Source organism: Triturus cristatus, chromosome 2_1 (genome assembly GCF_964204655.1).
Source record: "Triturus cristatus chromosome 2_1, aTriCri1.1, whole genome shotgun sequence".
NCBI classification, from domain to species: domain Eukaryota; kingdom Metazoa; phylum Chordata; class Amphibia; order Caudata; family Salamandridae; genus Triturus; species Triturus cristatus.
This window is the reverse complement of record NC_140581.1, coordinates 873309660-873328496: the sequence shown is the minus strand read 5'-3', so window position 1 is coordinate 873328496 and position 18837 is coordinate 873309660.

Sequence of the window (18837 nt, the reverse complement as noted above, 5' to 3'; positions counted from 1 at the left end):
GTGTCAAAGGATTAATACACTCCGCTGATTCCACGCATGATGGATTGTACCTACCCATTCCTCGGACTTGACAGATGAGCCTAAGTTTTTTTCAGAGATGATAAAAACTGGGGGGCTGATCTAGATGCAAGTAGATGGCTCACTAGTCCAAGAGGGTGTGACAGTGGAACATCTGCCCTATATAGAGATCCCTACCAGCTTGTCAGGGATCTCTGTGCAGTGAGGGGAGTCATAGAGGTTCTTCTCACAGCACTGACGGTTTGCTAAATAGGCACCATTTTTGAAGTGCCCACTCAGAAAACTTTATTTTTAGATAAAACAGACTTTCAGGCATTTATTTTCTCTAAACAGAAATTGAATAGGCCCGAAGCTCATGAGGTTTCCTCCCTGTTGGGTCTTGTCTGTATTTTAATTGCCTGTGTCTACCACACCTGTCATGGTAAATATGGGCAGGAAAAATGAGTGACAATTCCCATGCCCTAAATATAGGGCAACCACCACTTATGACCTTGTGGCTCTTTGGCAGATGGGCTGGGAGATGGTAGTGATAGATGTACACTGGCAAACCCGCAGTCTCCACCGGTATAAACACAGTCTCTCCTCTGACTCTAAAAAGAACAGGGGAGCCACGGGTTCGGTACTACAGCAGCACCGACGATTTACAAGGGTGCTCCCACTACACCCAAAACTGAAAGAAGTCCAGAGTCCTTGGTTGGAATCTCAGGGTGTCTTTTGTAGTTTGGTAGATTGAGTGTGAAGAGGCCTTGTGAGTGCAGAGTTTCATCCACCTACATAGCATGGCCCACACTGCCTGCAATTGTGTTCAGTGGGCTTTCTAGCTGACTTCATAAGGGTTCGAACAACACATTATGCTTAAAGCACTTGGCAAAATGATGAAGAGAAAATCTGTTGTTCTGTTATCCCCAATGTTTGGAGACTCCAGAAAATACATGTTGGTGAGCTAATCAGGAAGATGGGCATTGATTATTCGCCCAACATATTAGATAAAGTCAGGTCTCTAATTAGCCAGCTACAGCGCTTCCTGACTTGAGTAACTTCTGTCTCTTCTGATACATCCCATATATTATATCCTTTCAGTAATGATGACATAGGAATGAACAGCAGTATGCAAGATGCCTATGGGGAGAGTTCCAAGGACTCTGCGTTGACATGAGAACCTGTCCAACAAAGAGGTGCATTTGCCAAATATACATCTGGCCAGCAGGATGATGGATAATGCTCCCAAGTATCCACTGGAGCAGCGGGATTTCACTATGCCTTGTCACTGAATGCTTTTCTGGGACATGAAGCTCAGTCAGAATGGTTAGATAGTACTTTAAGGCAGCAAGTCAGAACTGCGGGTAGCTAGCTTTTAATATGCCGCTAATTGACTTATGATACACAATGTATTTTTGTGAATTTGGATTACATACATCAAAGGAGCACATACATATATATCATTATTTTGACCTTCAAGAGACCTTGGCATTGTTACACTTGTTTTGAGTGGTCTTTGAATCCGAAAACTGTTCTGCTTCCATTGCTAGAAGCAGTGGTCAAAATAAACCTCATATTTGGATCTCCTGTGCACATCGCACAAGGAGAGAATGCTGGATGATACACGTATACATTTCTGGTCTGGTGTTTAGTATAATACGTTGCGACGAAGGTTCGTCCTCCTTCTTTTCATCAACTGAAATTGAGATCGTTTGCTAACCCTGTCCTCCATATCAAATATTGCTACTGAGTATGGTGGTATTTACATATCTATGTTGTTAGCATGCCAAACCTTCACTGATGATGGATAACAAAGTAAGGTGAATGAATTATGTTGTAGGACAATCAATCCAAACAGAATATAATTTCTTTTTGGGGAAAGGTTTCTTTAAGCCAAAAATAAATCTAGAGACTTCAAAAAAGATGTCACTGAACAACAAACAGTCTTTCTTTGATATTTGTACTGAGACAGTGTTAAAACAGATATGTGCTCGTCAGTCACTTATCAACAGTTGGCCAGGGGACCTGCTCCGAAGAGATCTTTCCTCTGTTCTATTAAATGGATGTTCACACCTACCACTGACGGAGAGAATGGCCGTCAGTTTAGGTAAAGGAAATCACTCATCGACTAATATTATAATTGGAACTGCTATATTGTCCCTCAGGGTAGAACATTCCTACCAGAAGCTGAAAGAGTACAGTAAGTCATTCTTATCAAAACATGTTCTGCTTTTATCTTTTATAGCAAACAATGGCCAATTGAAAAATGTGATAATCAGCCAATGTGGTAGAATTTCCACTGTTGTAAATTTAGTCTATGAGAGGGGAATGAGTGTCACAGGGAGAGAGCCGTCCAGAATGCAGTAAACATTCATAAACACAAACATTTTGCTGTAGTTTCACATTTAAAAGTACTGCAGCTACTAAAAATGTACCTTGTCGAAATACATCTGAAGTTTGGAAAATGTACTCATGTAAAATTATCTCTCAGAGCATAATCTGCCCGAATATAATTTTACTACTGGCCTTTAAAACAGCTTCAGCTGTTTCACTAGACCTGTTTTGAACACAAATCATATATATATATATAAATATTAATAATATAAAATATACATAAAGAAAGGGGCTTGTGATTATCAGTCTTCATCTATTGGTAATTTAAATTGCCACTCAAAGTGTGGATATTAATTTTATTTATTTTTTCAACTTTAAATACCAGGTATTTATTTTCCATATGCTCCTTTTAAAAGTCTATTTTACAAAGTAATTAACTGACATGGTAACATTGTAGTGTAATTGCATGCAATTTCACTGATTGATGAAGGGGTTCTTAAAAAATAATAATAATAAAATGCATGGCAAACCTGAAATGCTGTGTGTTTAAAAAAACATCACTAGTAAAATAACTGCATTAGTGAATGCTTTTTAAACGTAAAATTGTTATTCAAGCATACCATGGCCATGTTTAGTTTGGAGCATGTGTTTTTTCCTCCCTGTTGTATATGATTTCAAAAAGAAATACTATGGAACCCACCTATCAAAGCCAGACCTATTGTCTTTGTCAAGGAGTGTTCAAGGTAGGACAATCCTGGAAAAATGTGGCAGATATCCTAAGGTTTTTAATATCCAAAAAATTAGAAATCTACTCCAAAGACAGGAGGAAACCTTTATTAGTACATTTCTGACATGTATTTTTAATCAGACGTCTTCTGTGATGGTTGGGCCTTGTGAAGATTTTATAAACAATGTTTTCCTTTGATCACTCTGTATTCCTCAATTACCAGTATTCAAAGAACAGTTTAGAAATATGAAGCTAAGTAAAAAAGATTTTTTTTTTTAACAACAAATGTTATTGATTTTCCAAGGTACCAAATGGGTGAATCCCGGTGAGCATCAAACACGCAATAATCAAATCGTACAAATCCAATGCACCAGTTTTCATCCCTCTGAAAGGTCTGCTGAACATCAGACCCAATCCCCCCACCCCCCACCCCCACCCACACACCACACACCCCATATACTACAGCACATGAACTACAAGCAGATATGCCTTCCCTCCCCTGCACACCTTTCCTCATACCGGTGAATTACTCCTGACCAATCTATCTAAGGGATCTCTGGATGGCGTGGGCCCCAATAGTGACAAGTCAATACCCCTGTAGGTGGCCCAGCACGCCCTAATCTTCTTATGCTTCTGTGGGCAGCCACGTGCCTGAAAGACTGCAACCTCGGCCGACATACAGCGGTCCATCGCCCTCTTCCAGACCCCTATAATGGGTGGGGATGTATCTTTCCAGTGTTGAGCAATGTCACGTTTGGCAGGTATGAGTCCCAGAAACAATAAATGACGCTTATATCTGTTTTACCCCTATATCGTCGGTGCCATGCAGAAGGATCAGCCTAGGGTCAGCGGGAATATCCCATACCAAAACCTGCCCTAGACAAGACTGTACACCTGACCAAAAGTGCTGCAGCGCTGCACAACTCCATACAGTATGAAGAAAGGATCCCTCCTCCGACTCACAGCGGAGACACACGGGGGATGAAACGGCACCCATTTTATACAGGCGTGAACGCGTGTAATATACTCTATGAAGGTACTTAAACTGAATCAACCTGTATCGGGTAGAAACACCTCAATACCAGGGACTGGCCAATGCCTCAGCCCAATCATCGTCCGTAAGTGTGGGAACATCCGCCTCCCATGTTGCCCGAGTACGGTGTAAAGTGGTGGTGGAGTGTGTAGTGATCGTTTGGTAAATCTGTCGGATTTTATGCGCACCTAGGTCCCCCATGAGCAGTCGACCTTCCAGCGGGTGAAACTCTGGAAGATAGCGTGTCGGAGCTGCAGGTATTTGTGGAATTGCGTTTTATGGAGGTGAAAATCGTTTTGCAGCTTTTGGAAAAATTTGAGAGTAGACCCCTGCATTATCTCACCCAACGCGGAGATCCCAGTATCATCCCATCTACGGAACCCCTCAAGTGTTGAGACTGGTCTAAGGTGTGAGCAATGCCACAGGGGCGTCGCCGCGGTCAGTCCGCCCCACCACCCCATTTGTCTGACCACTCGCCTCCAGATATGAATGACGAGCCGACCAACCGGGGGAAGGTCCGCTAGTGACGAGGAACTGTATAAGAAATGAAGCAGTGATGTTTCATCCAGGAAGATCCGTTCTACTGCGTAGGCGGGGTCCGCCCAGGAGCCATACCACCAGTCGTTTATCACCAGAAGATGCGATGCCCAGTAATAAGCCTGGACATCGGCCGCGGCGATCCCGCCGCAGTACGTAGATTGGATACACGTGGCTAGTGCCACCCTGACAGCACCTCCCCCCCCCAGATAAACCGATTCAACAGCGCATTGATTTGACGAAACCACGACGGGGGAATCGGAAAGGGATAATTTTGTAGCCGATAAAGCAAGCGCGGCAGAGATACCATTTTGAATATGGCAGATCTGCCGTATAACGAGAGGGGGAGCTGAGACCAGACCGTCGTCTCATCCCAAACTGTTGGAAGCAGTGGGGCAATATTACGGGCCCAAGCTTCAGTAGGGCATCACACAATATGCACCCCGAGATATTGGAAATTCGCCTCTGCAATGATCAGCTGTGAGGCCCGGGCCTGAGATCGCTGGTCTCCGCAAATAGGAAACAGAGTGGACTTGGACGGATTGGCGTAGAGCCCAGAGGTTTCCCCGAAGATCCGCAGGATCCGCAGCACCCGCAGCCCAGATACCCAGGGATCCGACATAAAGAACAAGGCATTGTCTTCATAAAGCGCGAGTAAAAAAGAAATTTGAGGGGGGATTAAGTCAGGTAGGCTGATTCTGTTCTCCAATTTTCTTCCTTGTTAGTGAATGTCTCATTTTTTCCATCACGGCACTGGTCTGTGCTGTTAAATCCATTCACCCCAATCAACTTGGAATGATGTCCTAAGCAACAAAAGATATACTATGGTCGTTGTGTCCTCTGTCAACTATTGTTTAAATATCCCAGTTTTTTCTGTGTCTGATTTTTGCACAAGTGGCTCTTCTCGGGTTCTCCCCTTGTTGACATAGTAGAGGAAGGAAAGCATGAAAAATTTACACATGGAGAAGGCTCCTTCATAAAAGCGCATACTAGGTTGATTAATCCTTTTAGTCTGAGCAAAACCCCACAATGCAGAGCAATCCGAGATTAACAATCAAACTATATATAAATGACCTATTCAGCTAATTCATCAATTCTCCCCAAAACACTGCATTGCAATTGACACATTTAATGCAATTTAGTTCAATCAGCTGGTTACTGTGAGATTCCCTGCACCCTCCTTAGTTTGCTTATTCCGCTTCCCTTAACGTGACAGTTAAATGCATTTTTGACATGTTCCCTCCCTCGAAGAACAGTAAGTCACATTATAGCTGTTGTTGTGCCAGTTTTTCCAGCCTACCTCTCGCTGTCTGACTGAGTGTCAGGGTGAGATGAATATTGCACATGCTACTAATCCAGGCATCTCACTCCTGACTACCTATGTTTATTTAAATTTTTTATGGAGCACTGCTGACCACCCATTAGTTGCCAAAGAGAGATGTGAGTCTCAAAGCAGTGGATGGTGGCAGATGGCCTGGTTGTGTTTAAACCCTGACCGTGAATATTAGGAACAGGATGGATGGGTTAGTAGCGTTATGTAGTAACGATGCACGCCCAGAGTTGTTTCCAAGTTACTTATTGCATCAGTCTTCATACAAGGATGTATAACAGCACCACACACTTTTACACAATCTCTCCAAGTGTGTCACCATATTCCGTAGCCCACAGTTTATATCAGAACATACTTAACATTCTACCCATTCCGTACTGTAAATTCCACTCCTTAAAGTTCAGTTTAAAGAGAACATGAACATACACACCCAATATTACACCCCCTCTTTTCAATAAAAATAAAACCAACATTTAAAAAACTTAAATAAAAAGAAAAATGGTACAACTATTATGCATGGCAATGTCCCATACACATATTACGTAGCTACTAATCTCTAATTTGTTTGGTTTCTTAATAGTTCTTTCAATGGTGCTTGTTTTGATGCTACAATCTTCAGAAATACTCTCTTCTCTCAACACAGCAGGCGGAACATTTTCATCATCATCACCACTTTCCTTCCTGCTCTCCTGAATATTTTCAGCCAAATTGACATTCTCATTCTTACTCTCCTTCTACACATCTTCAGTTAATATTTCCAACCACCAAAACTTGCCTGACATTTCTTTACTATCCCTACTCACTTCATTCTTCAACCTCTCATTGGAATGTCCGACCAGTGCAATGTGACTCATATGATAAATACTGCCATCGTCCAACTCTATTGGGTTGTTCATAACTTTTGACACTTTCTTAGGACTGCTAAATTTACTGTCTCCTTTGGCCACTTTCCTAACTGACTTGACACTAACCCATTGACCTTTTTAACATGCACTTCCGGTACACCATGTTAAGAATCAAAATATGTTTTGTTTTTTCCTGCTTGCCAGAATGAATTTCCTTATTTTTGTTTCATTCCAATTCAAGGTCTTACTATTTTTATTCCAACCAGGATTCACTTTGGAATGTGACCCACACGTCAATAACTGTCACCCACCAAATCATGTGGCATCACTCTATATGTCCACAAGATCCCCTTCAATTCATACTCCCAATTTTTACGTGTTCTGTCTTACAATTTCACTATGCCATTAATCACTCTATCTCTACAACAGCATTTCCCCTGGGATGATATCACGTAGTGAATTTTTGCTCCTTGCTAGCCATTTTGACAACGTTTTTCATTGTGCTCGCGGGCACTTTAGTCACTACATCCAATTCAATCCATCTGGAAAACATATCCACCATGACCATTATATATTTACATCACCTATCACACCATGTAATGGGCCCATGATAGTCAGAGCTACTTCATCCCATGGCAAATTGGGACATCCTAATGAGGAAATTGGTGGATTTGAAGTTTTCTCAGCGAAGACGGTGGAAAAATGTTTTGGAGACGCCATTTGTTTGGGGGATAATGCAAGATCACTGCCGAATAGTATCCCAAAGTTGCGAGCTTTATCCTCTTGCTTTAATAGGAAACCCAGTTTGGAGGCGTAGGTAGAGGGAAGGGAGAGGGGATGAATTGTCACAGAAGTAGGACTTCTGCCTTCCTCCACTGAGTCATAACTAGTTGTTCTCCATCCACCAGTGAACACCGGTGAGGCATTGAGACAATACATGTTTACCAAATTAAAAATAAGCTACATATAAGACATTTTAAAATGATTAGAATAGGTGCTGCATTGTAAGTACTGAAATCTGGGTTTTAGAAGCAGATCGAGGCTGTTTCAGCATTGGCACGCCAGCCCTCACTGTACAGACAAGCGAGCCGCCTTCCCTCCCTTGAGGTGCCTTAAGAGAATAGTCCTCGGGGGACTTGTCTAGGAGATTCATACTTCTCAGCGTTAAGTATCTGCACCAAGGTGTTTGTTTCAAACACAGCCCATCCCTGAATAGAACAGTTATAAGTATCCTCCTAGGAATGCACCAGAGTTATGCGAACCACCACTATGTGTGCAGTAAGTGACACTGTGGCAGTGTAAACATCCCAGATGTCCCTATAGCATGTGTCGCAGAGTAACCTTCGTTCAGGCAATGGACTCTTTAACAGCATTGGCATCTGCACCCCCTTTGCAGTGATACTGGAACTGTATAAAGTTCAGTCTTTCTAAAAGTAGTGGTATTTTCTGAATGCATTAACAACAACTTTAATTACAGTGCAACAAAAATTCACTATTAAACACTAAATAAACCACAGCTGTTTATTATTGTTATTTTGTTGAATTCTTATTATTCTCACTCTCATGCAATTGTATTTTAATATTACAATTATTCATAGTATTATATGTTTTTCAAACATTAAGCTACAACACCAGTCAGAAAGTCAGCAAGTGAAGTAAGTTATGAAATATAGCACTTTAAAAACAATACCTGTTGGCACTTTATTCTTTTAGTGTTGAATAATGTGCTTCAACCAGAGCAATCGATATGTTATTATATACAAATCTAAACATAATTATAAAGAATACATTTAAAAAAATTTTTTTTCCATATCATTAGGTCTAACTAGAGACAGGACAACCTGTCCACGGGCTTTTGAAGAAAAAATGAGGGTAAAGCCCACGTCTGATGGAGATTGTTTAACGTGTAATTCACGTTTAGAATCAACCAGAGGAGTATTTCCTCTTCATGGCCTGCTGTCATTTCATTGGTGCCTTAGATGTATTTGTAGACTTATGTAGTGCTCCCGTTGTATTGCATGCATTGTAAAATGTCCATGTACTGACATGGAGATCCATTGTACTTTTTCATGCTTGTGCTGTATGTTGCATCTGTTCAGTTCTGGAGCACGGGACAAGTGATGCTCATGGGGTGTTTCATAACACTCAGTAGATGTACCATTGTATGGTGAACATGCAGTTAGTATTACTGCATGTTGATAATTCCTGAGGTGTTGTGGGCAATGTGTAAGGCTTGCAGTGGCATAATTATGATTATTGTTTCTCATTAGAGATTAATTACCAAGAGAGTGACCATCCCTGGTGTATTTATTGCACTGGCATAATATTGATATTGCATGATAGAATTAGCAGTATTGCTGTCTGAAGCCTCAGTCCATAAGATTACCTGTCCACATCTAGTGATGCACTCACTCATGTATTCAGGCACTCACTCACTCATTTGTGCATCCATCCAAACACCCACGTAATCAACCATTCAACCATGTACTCACCCGTTCTGCCATTCAGCAATCAAATGACACACCCATTCGCTACCACTTATTTAACCATTCATCGTGTACTCACCCATTCTAACATCTGCTTATGAACTCGCTCATCCATTCACTATGTATGAACAGAGATTCACACACTCACACATCCATGTACTCTATTTTTAACCAAATAATTGACTTCTTCTAACATAAGCACACTCACTAATCATTTCAGTTTTTTCCCCTGACCGTGACCCTTATACTAACCTTAACTGTCCTTTTCCGTTATGCTACCCTATTCCTTCAACATCTGTTCTACCTCATCATTATCCTATCCATAAAACCACAAAGATTTTCTTGTCCATAACCTAGACCTTAACAATTATCCTGTCCCTTATAGCAGCTGTTATCCTACATTCTGTTTCTAACCCTAAATCTCATTCATATCATATTATCTGCCTTAACTTTATCGCAAATCTAATCTCTTACATCAAATATTCCCATTCATTTCATATACATGTAGGTTTGATGTTCTTGATTGTTTAATGAGTTAGTGATTTACCTATGTACTATTAAAAGATGTTACCTCTCTTCCAGAAATTCTCCTTGTATTATTATTAGGCAAAGTGGCCAATTGCATTGGTGTCTGCTATTGGTAACATCCCACAAAAACTGTGCAGGTGGATCCCCAAGAGGCAACCTTAAAAAAACATTAAAAGTATCCTTGTCTTACCATTTAGGCTCAATTACAAGTTAGATGGTACTGTCAGAATAGTAAATTTGCATGCAAATGTACTGTGACCATGTGGTAAATCCACCTTGAACCATTCACTTATGAGTTAAGCCCCACTGAATGTAAAATTGATTTTTCCACTCATAAAATCTCACAGAATTCTCAAATCTTATTGGGTTTAATGCATACATTGACTTCCTGTTCTGTGTCGGCAGTAATTTAATGCGCATACCTCTGTGTGGGGTGGAGTTTGAGGGAGGGATGGGAGGTATAGATATTAGGGAAGGGAAGAGAAAGTAATGTTCAGGCAGGGGAGCATTATTGGAGCATGACGCTTTGCTACACCCAAATGATCATTCCGTTTTTCCTGTCAGGGTTACAGGCTAGAAAAATCAAGTCTAGTTCTGCACCAAATGGAAAAAAAGTGCAGGAGAAGTGTCCCACTCAGAATCAGGTGGAGCAGAATTCCATACAGTAATTCTGCTCCACCTGACTCATGATCACAGTCTTAGTAGCAAGGGCTGAGCTCTTGCTAAGGCTGCAAGAATATAAGGTTCAAATCAGAACCAGAACCCCACACAATTAATTGAGAATTAGTAGACAGAAAGACCAGACCAGTTAAATAAAACAACAAAGATCCAAAACAAGAGCAGAAATAGTTTATATTAGACCTATCAGCCTTAGGGTGGTCTTTCCCCAAACATTTTGCCTTCCCCCTCCATTTTTGATGATCACATTTTTGCTGGCCTTAGGGCTCTCTGCACTGCGATCAGTGCTAAAGTGTATGTGTTCACTCCTTATAACACAGTAACTTTGGCCTATTCCAAATTGACATATTTTAGGTACTGATTTTCCTTAGTAAAGTGGTACTACATGTACCCAGGGCCTGTATATTAAATGTGACTAGTGTGCCTGCTGCACTGCTTGTGCCACCCACTTAAGTGCCCCCTGTAAACATGTCTCAGGCGGGTCATTGCAGTTTGTGTCTGCAGTTTTTAAACTGCCATTTTGGTAGGACTAAGCCTTTTTTTAAAATACATACACGCCACTCCTAGGGAAGGCCCTGGAAAGCCGAGAAGGCAAAGTGCAATGCATTTTAAAAGTGGGACATGTAATTTTAAGTTGTCCTGGAAGTAAAAAACTCTTAAAATCATTGTTCACTACTGCAAGACCTACCGCTCCCGTAGGATAACATTGAAGTTACCTCGTTACATTTAATAAGCTGAAATATCCAATTGGGATTAGGTAACCAGTCCATGGTTGTTGTCTTTGGAACTGTAAGGAAAATTAGTCTCTCATGATAAAGCCGGAATTTAAATAACAATTTTGTGGCACTTTTAGAATGTTGATAAAGAGAACAATAGTCGCTAATGGGGAAGTATCAGCCTCATCTGCCCCATCAAAAAAATTGGTATTGGCAAAAGAAGATCAATTTTATTCAATTTCCTATTTTTATAATGGAAAAGGCAACCAGAATAGACTTTTCTCTTTTGACAAACACAGTCTGAAGATCTGTGTTCCCAAAACCCCCCTAGCACAGCGTCATCAATCAGTGAATGGAGCGAAGTGTGGATGCCTCTCATATGGGGCTGCAAGCACAGGAACATCTTCAGAAAACATAATGCTGAGTGTGATCAATACCTCTTGTCACCTGTGCTGATTTGTGTCCCACAACGGTACATTTGATAGCCACCACAGGAGTACCGCAACCATTAGGTGCTTCAAATTAACTCCCTTCATCCTGATGACGACTCTTTATGAGTAATTTTATGGGGTCAAAACCTTGACCGAATATTAGGGGACTGTTTTCAATTTCATTTGGAACATGTTACTGTGTTTTCAGAGTTTATTTAACAACCAGTGTTCCCACATCAGTCCCTATCCTTGTACATATATTGGCTGTATAGCACTTGCGCACTTTAAACTCACTCATCTCTCTCTGACTGCAATGTTTACCTTATTGGGAGCACATAATTACTGTAACATGTCTAAAGAGAAATGTCTAATTCTGATTGCCGTTTCCTTTTAAAGAAAAATAAATTGAATACATTGATCTTCCTTTGCCAAAACCAATATCTTCAATGGTTTTATATGGTTACCCAGGTAGTTGGGGTTGACACTTCCCCCTTGGGGACAATTTTTCTCTTCATCAATTGTACTGCCCTGGTCTCAGGGCTACTAGGTTGCCCCTTTTTTCTTTGAAACTTTTAGAAAGTTAGCATTTTCCTACCTTTGCCAGTGAGTGCCTGTAGCCTGTCTCTGAGACACATGACTGGGTGCAATTGACAGTTGAGCTTCGAGTATTTATCGTACATGGCCACACCCAGAATAGAGAGCTTAGGTGTGCCTGGATGGGCCATCTTTGGCAGGATGGGATGGCAGAGCTTGGCACAGCCTCATTAACACTTGAATAGGCGGTGTCCTGCCTCCATACAAAGGGCAGAATACCAACTATAGGGAGTCTGAAGCCAGGACAGGGAAGGCAGGATGCCCGAGGAAATCAAAGGCAAACGTCAAGAATCTTTTCCACCTTCCAGAGGAAGGGCGCCAGGTGTACCTATTGGACCTCAGACACCACCTCTTCAGTACACTTCTGGACCTGTGGATATTCTGCATGGAAGAAGGACTGTTGTGCTGCTGAATTGGGCTGCAACTCTGCTGGACTTCTGCTCAGAAGGAACTGCTATCCTGTTGTGATCACCTGCTTCTTGCTGCCCTCTTGCCAGGGTGAGAAGGACTAGACTTGCATCTGTTGAACGCAGGACCCCAAAGTGACTCCAAGGAGAGGCCTCCTGACTTGTGCCTCAGGGACAGAAGGCTCCAACAACCTTGACTCCAGTATTTGGACTCTGAGTCTACCCTGCCAAGTGGGGCCACCCCAGTCCTGGACATTGGAAGTGGGCCTAAGGTGCTCTGCCGGCCTCTGTGAATCCAGCGGAAATGACACAGCACCTCTGCTGTGCAGCGCCAACTTGTACATAACTGGCACATCAATGCGGCTGCATAGATCGGTTCCATCACAAAGACCTGCATTGCAGCCTGTTGCCTCATCGGAACTACCGCCAGGCAACACATCATCAGCACAAGCCTTGCATCTCTCATCGATGGCAGCCTTGATGATGAGGCTGGACTCTGCATCCAAGTCTTGCAGGTCCTCTGAACTGACTCATCACCTCGCCTGCTCAACACATTCTCGACATTGGACTTCACATCACAAGCCTCCGTTAACTGGAACATAAATGATGATGCAGGACCTTGCACTGCAACCTTGACGCATTTTGGAACCGACGCATCGCTTCAGTTGCACGTCACATCTTCGATATGGACCCTCACAACGCTCTGCAAACTAGGATTTAAGGTACTTTGGTCAGTGGGCCTAAGTGTTTCCCTGTAGCTGGCCTGCCATCCATCATGGTTGGCCTGAACTTGTGACTTTGTCTTCGTCCGGCACAACCAGATATCCACAGTTGGCACTTTGTGCTTTTTGCCACTCTTTTTACTGAAATATTAAAACCTGCATATCTCTGGTTCTACTGATTGACTTTTTATTGTTATTGTTTTGTTCTTGTTTTATTTATTAACAACTACTCTATTTTTCTAAGCTGGTGTGGGATCCTTTTGTGGTGTGTTTTCACTGTGTTACTGGATGAAGTGTTGTACAAATACTTTATACATTGCCTCTGAGTTAAACCTGACTGCTCTGTGCCAAGCTACTCATAGATTGAGCAAAGGTTAATTTAGGATTTGCTTTTGACTTTACCCTGACAAGGATTGTGTTTCCTGCTTGAGTAGGATTTCACTCCCCCAACCAGCAACTCAATTTCTTACAGTATTGTTAAAGAAAACATTAAGCAATTTCCTAATCCTTGAACTGTAAAGAATATAACATTCCAAGATCTAAGATAGGCCCCAAGCCACTAAAATTATTCGTAGTGGAAGATGGAGCTGGAGAGAAATCAGTCACATTGGTTGATAAAGTTAATTATCTGAGGTTGCAGGTTTTCAAATATGTATGATACCACTTCAGCTTAGAGTTTGGTATCATTCTGTAGCTTTACAAAAATCCTGCCCTTGATTTTATTAGTGTATTTGTGCCTAGGTGAAGTGAGATTGACTTTGTTGGTAAGCCTGAAAAGCCTTCAATCTTTTGGGTTGCATTGCTGCAGGTCGACTGGAATGCAGCATAGGGGAAGGGGCTGAAAGCTTCAAATCCTCAAGCTCTTATCATAGTAGGCAGGTTTCTGCAGTTAACGGGTTAGGGTTAATTGGGACGTTTTGACACTGGCCACCAATTAAATAAGCCCAGGGAAGCACTGGTTCAGTGGGTATCATACAAGTCTGTTTTTCTCATTCTGTCCAGAACTTGACACAGCCACACGCATATAGAGGCTCAAAAGCCATTAGGAGTGTCTACTACACTTTCTGGCTTCTCTGATCTTATTTAGTTGTCGCAGGTACCAATACATAAAGTCTCCCATGCATGTGAGTTTTCAACAGCAGGTAGACAAGTCAAAGCAGTTGGCAGAGTACCACTCTCATGATAGGGTTGTTTTTTCATGAGCAATCCTGTTAATCAGGTTCAGTGGAGCAGGAATACTGCAAAGTACAAGCAGACCTGCTAAGGCATAAGGAATTGAAAAAAAGGTTTCAGGTCCATAAATGGTACAAATCTGAATGGTTGATGAAAACTAAATGATATTTTCTTCTGAAATAATGTCCAGATTAGTTTTGCGTCTCCCTAGAAACGACTATGTGCTCCTGGGCATCAAGCATCATTGATAGGCAATACAATACCAGCTACCTACCTACATCGCCATACAGTCCGGGCCTGATTCATAAAAGTAAACCCACACTTTTTGGGAAAGTTTGGTGAAGTGTCTGTCGGATTTCACCGGGGATTTTTACATGCCCGCACTGACAAAAACACAAACACTCTCTCTCATCTCTGTTTTGAAGGCCATAAAAAATGTTGATCAGTTTGAAAAATGTTGTGTTTTAAGTACCCCTAACAATTCGATCTCCTCTCTCTTTCCACTGCTCCTTAAGCCCCCTTCATGTCCTTGTTTCATAGAACGTGTTTTAACAAGATATCCCGGTATGATTGTTGGGAAATCTGAAGCTCACTCTCCAATGTTATTGACCAAGCTATGCCCCTGACCACCTCTTCTCCCCGCCATGCATGCCTGATCCCAGTTAATTAAAGAGTGAGCAGTAAAATGCAGGGTGTCACTTTCTGACTTGTAAAGTAGCCTTGTGTCAATGTATGGACTTGTCAGATCTTGAGAAAATCCACCTTCATATCAGTTCATAAAAAAAAAAGACTGAAGGCACACCTCCAAAAAATCTGAATCGTCCCAGCAGTGGCAAGTGGGCTATTCTTCATAATTCTACAAATATAACTATGTTATCCATAAGCCATTACTAAATGTACAGTGTCCAAAATAGTATGGGAAAATGCCGCTGTAATTAAATCCCACAGAAGTCTATTTAAGCAATAGTATCCAAGTGGAAGGGCACGTGTCAGAGCGCGCGAAAGATTATCCAAGGATAAACTTTCAAAAAATGACAACTGCGGTAGGCTGCATTGCATTGCAAATCTATTAACCTATTTTAGTTATAAAGGCAGTGCCCTTTAAATGTCTGTTTGTTAAAACGGTCTAAAGCGCCCGAAATGTGATGCATAGCACTTCACCAAGCTATTAAATAAATAAATAAATCCACAGATGCGAATATTAGGGCAGACTTTTACAGCAAATACAGATATGTAAAAACATGGCTCATGCATTGGCAATTTTGGTTGCACAAAATGTACAAAACTGCGCCTATTTACTAAGCCACACAAAATCATGATGCTCATGGGAGCCAACACATCGGTAGCGACACAAGGTTGAACGATTGCGCTAGTTGTTTTGAGCATCTGTCCACAGAGGCATGTTCTCTGCCACATTTGTCCCTCAGCTCATATTTTCATCCATTTGCCATGCAATGAGGGCTCCTGCACTCTGCAAGCACAGACATTAATCAGAGAGCTTCCAAATGATGATATACAGCTCACATCTGTCAATTTACCACCGCATCCCAGTTTGAAGTTGTACTCAATGCGCACAGGTGCATTGTAGTTCTTTTTTAATGATACCCTTCAAGGTCCATCTTGCTGAGTTTTTCAGAGAGGAGCAAAAAAATCCAGAAAATCAGGGACAAAATCTAGTACTTCAAAAATATTGTGTCCTAAACATGGACGAACAAAATATCATAATATATAATAAGGTAAGTATAGATTTACTATACATAACTCCACAGATATGACTTGATGCTATATATATCTTCAAGTAACTGGTTGTGGACATCTAAATTGTAAACTATACAGGTAAGCCCAGTTAGTCTAAACTTACCTATACATACCCTCATACATGATAATGTACTTGTCTATATTTAGCTACAATATATTTGTTTGAGGATAAATCTGTCCTTGATATTCTGACATGATTGCAAGGCAAGAGATCCTCCAAGTGCTGATTTAAGGACCATCAATTTATAAGACCAAGACTATTACCGGCTGTTCCTTATTCAGTTGAGAACGGGCGGAGTAAGTGTGAGCAGAGGTTACTTTAAATTGTGCATGCCTACATAATTGCAAAGACTAGAGAATGGCCAAATTCAGGAGCTGTGCAAAGGACGAACAAGACTATAAATATCCATACAAATTCCTTCACAAAACTTTGTGCAATAGTTGTCATTGCATATAGGTGTACATCTCTCTCTCTCTCTCCCTCCCTCCCTCCCCCCCCTCTCTCTCTCTCTCTCTCTCACTCTCCCCTCCCTCCCCCTTGGCAGAGGTATGTAACCTGTCCAAGCAGCAACCACAATCCTAGTCAGGGTAAGTCAGCCACACAGCCAAAATTAATTTGTTCTCACCCCCTGATAGCCTGGCACAGATCAGTCAGGCTTAAGAGGCAATGCATAAAGAATTTATGTAACACTTACTAGAGTAAAATAGTCCAATTATCATGCGCAAATAATCCACACCAGGTTAGAAAAATAGAGCTTAACATAATGCATTAAACAAGACCAAAACAAGAAAATCAAGTAAGTTTAACGAGAGTTATGAATTATTAAAGAATATTCTGAAATATAGTGCTTACAAGCATAAGAACTACTGGGGCTATCTGATCGCGCTGGACTGGGTCAAATCTGAAATGTCAAGCTGACCGTGATGGAGTGCAGGCTGAATATAGCAGCCACGCAGGGCCAGTTGGAAACAGTACCTTCATGGAGGAAGTGTTGACGACGACGAGCAGTTGCGAGGAGAGGTTGAAGGCGATGCAGGCCTACTAGTAGCATTTAATTCACATACGTGGGCATATGGAGTGCACTTTACTAGAGACATAAGTAAATTAAATATGCCAATTCTGGATAGGCCAATGTTGCTATGCTTTCGGGAGTGAGCACATGCACTTTAGCTCTGGTTAGCAGTGGTAAAGTGCCCAGAGTCCTAAAGCCAACAAAAACTAATTCAGCAAAAAGGGGAGAAGGAAGGCAAAAGGTTTAGGGGTGATCTTTCAGAAAAGGTAATTTTCAAAGCTCTGTCTCTCTCATTGAGATATCAAAAAAGCAAGGAGAGTCCTGGCGTTATTAATGAGTAAGTTTAACAGTGAAATACCCCCATTTGATATTGAAATTTGACGTTTTCAGAGATTTCTTTTTAGCATGTTTAAATGCAACAATATGGGATTGTCATTCCCAGTGTTTATTATTCTATTGATGCATTGATTGCCATGTGATGCGGTCGCTAAGGTAATTTGGTTTGGTATTTAGAAGGGAAGGAAGAGGGGTATATTAATAATATTGAAACATGGAATATTGATGCTAATTGCACTGTTGAACTATTAAAGGTCAGACTTAATTGCAATAACTTGACAAATGCTTCTGGCATCTTCCTTCTATATCCATTCAGATATTGCTGATATTTTGTAAGCTGTATTTTATTGTTTCTCTTTTGATGGTGTGTGATCTCCTCTCCCTGCGTTGGCCTTTGCCTCATTAACAGAAGGCCTGGGTGCTATTTCATTTACTCTGGTGTAATCTCACATAGTATCTGGTATTTATCCTTATGAGTGTTACACGAAATGCCTGTGATTACACCATTATGCCACTCTGTGAAAATTAGCCTTTAGTCAGGTACAAATCATATGCTGGGCACATGGAAAGAGTGCAAATGAACCAAACGCTAGCAGCTGTTGTTCCGTCAAGTGCCATTTTGCACAATTGTTTGCATGTAAAGTGTCCTTGCACAAAAAATGGATGCAAAGGTGCATTTCATGTTAACAAATAGTGCAATTTGTTGGACACAGCATTTTGCGTAATATAATATGATTTTTTGGCATTTCATGTAATTTCTGCAAAGAAAATTTATAAAATTTCACCAAGACATAAAAATTTTCTTTCTGAAACATCCAGTTAAATGTACAAACTTAAAAATATTGTCAAAGACAAGATCATGATAGGGAAACCCAAACGTCATACAGATGATGTTGAAAAGCAGATTATTAATTGAAGTAGATTGTGGTTCTCTTCAAGTAATAATGGCACTATTTTTCACCACCAATGTAAAATATTCCAAATATATGCTGGGAGTTCCAAGTGAGGGATATTTATTAGCAGATGTGTGCTTGCTTCATTTTTGCTGGATGGATGCCATCTTCCTGAGATCTTTAGGGCTGGCAAATCCACTGGACTTCTGGTGATTACTGTTAAAAGGTCAATACAGGCAGCTAACAATATGTTGATTAATTTGAGCCAGTGGTTTCTGGTGCTTAGCACTGGCACTTAA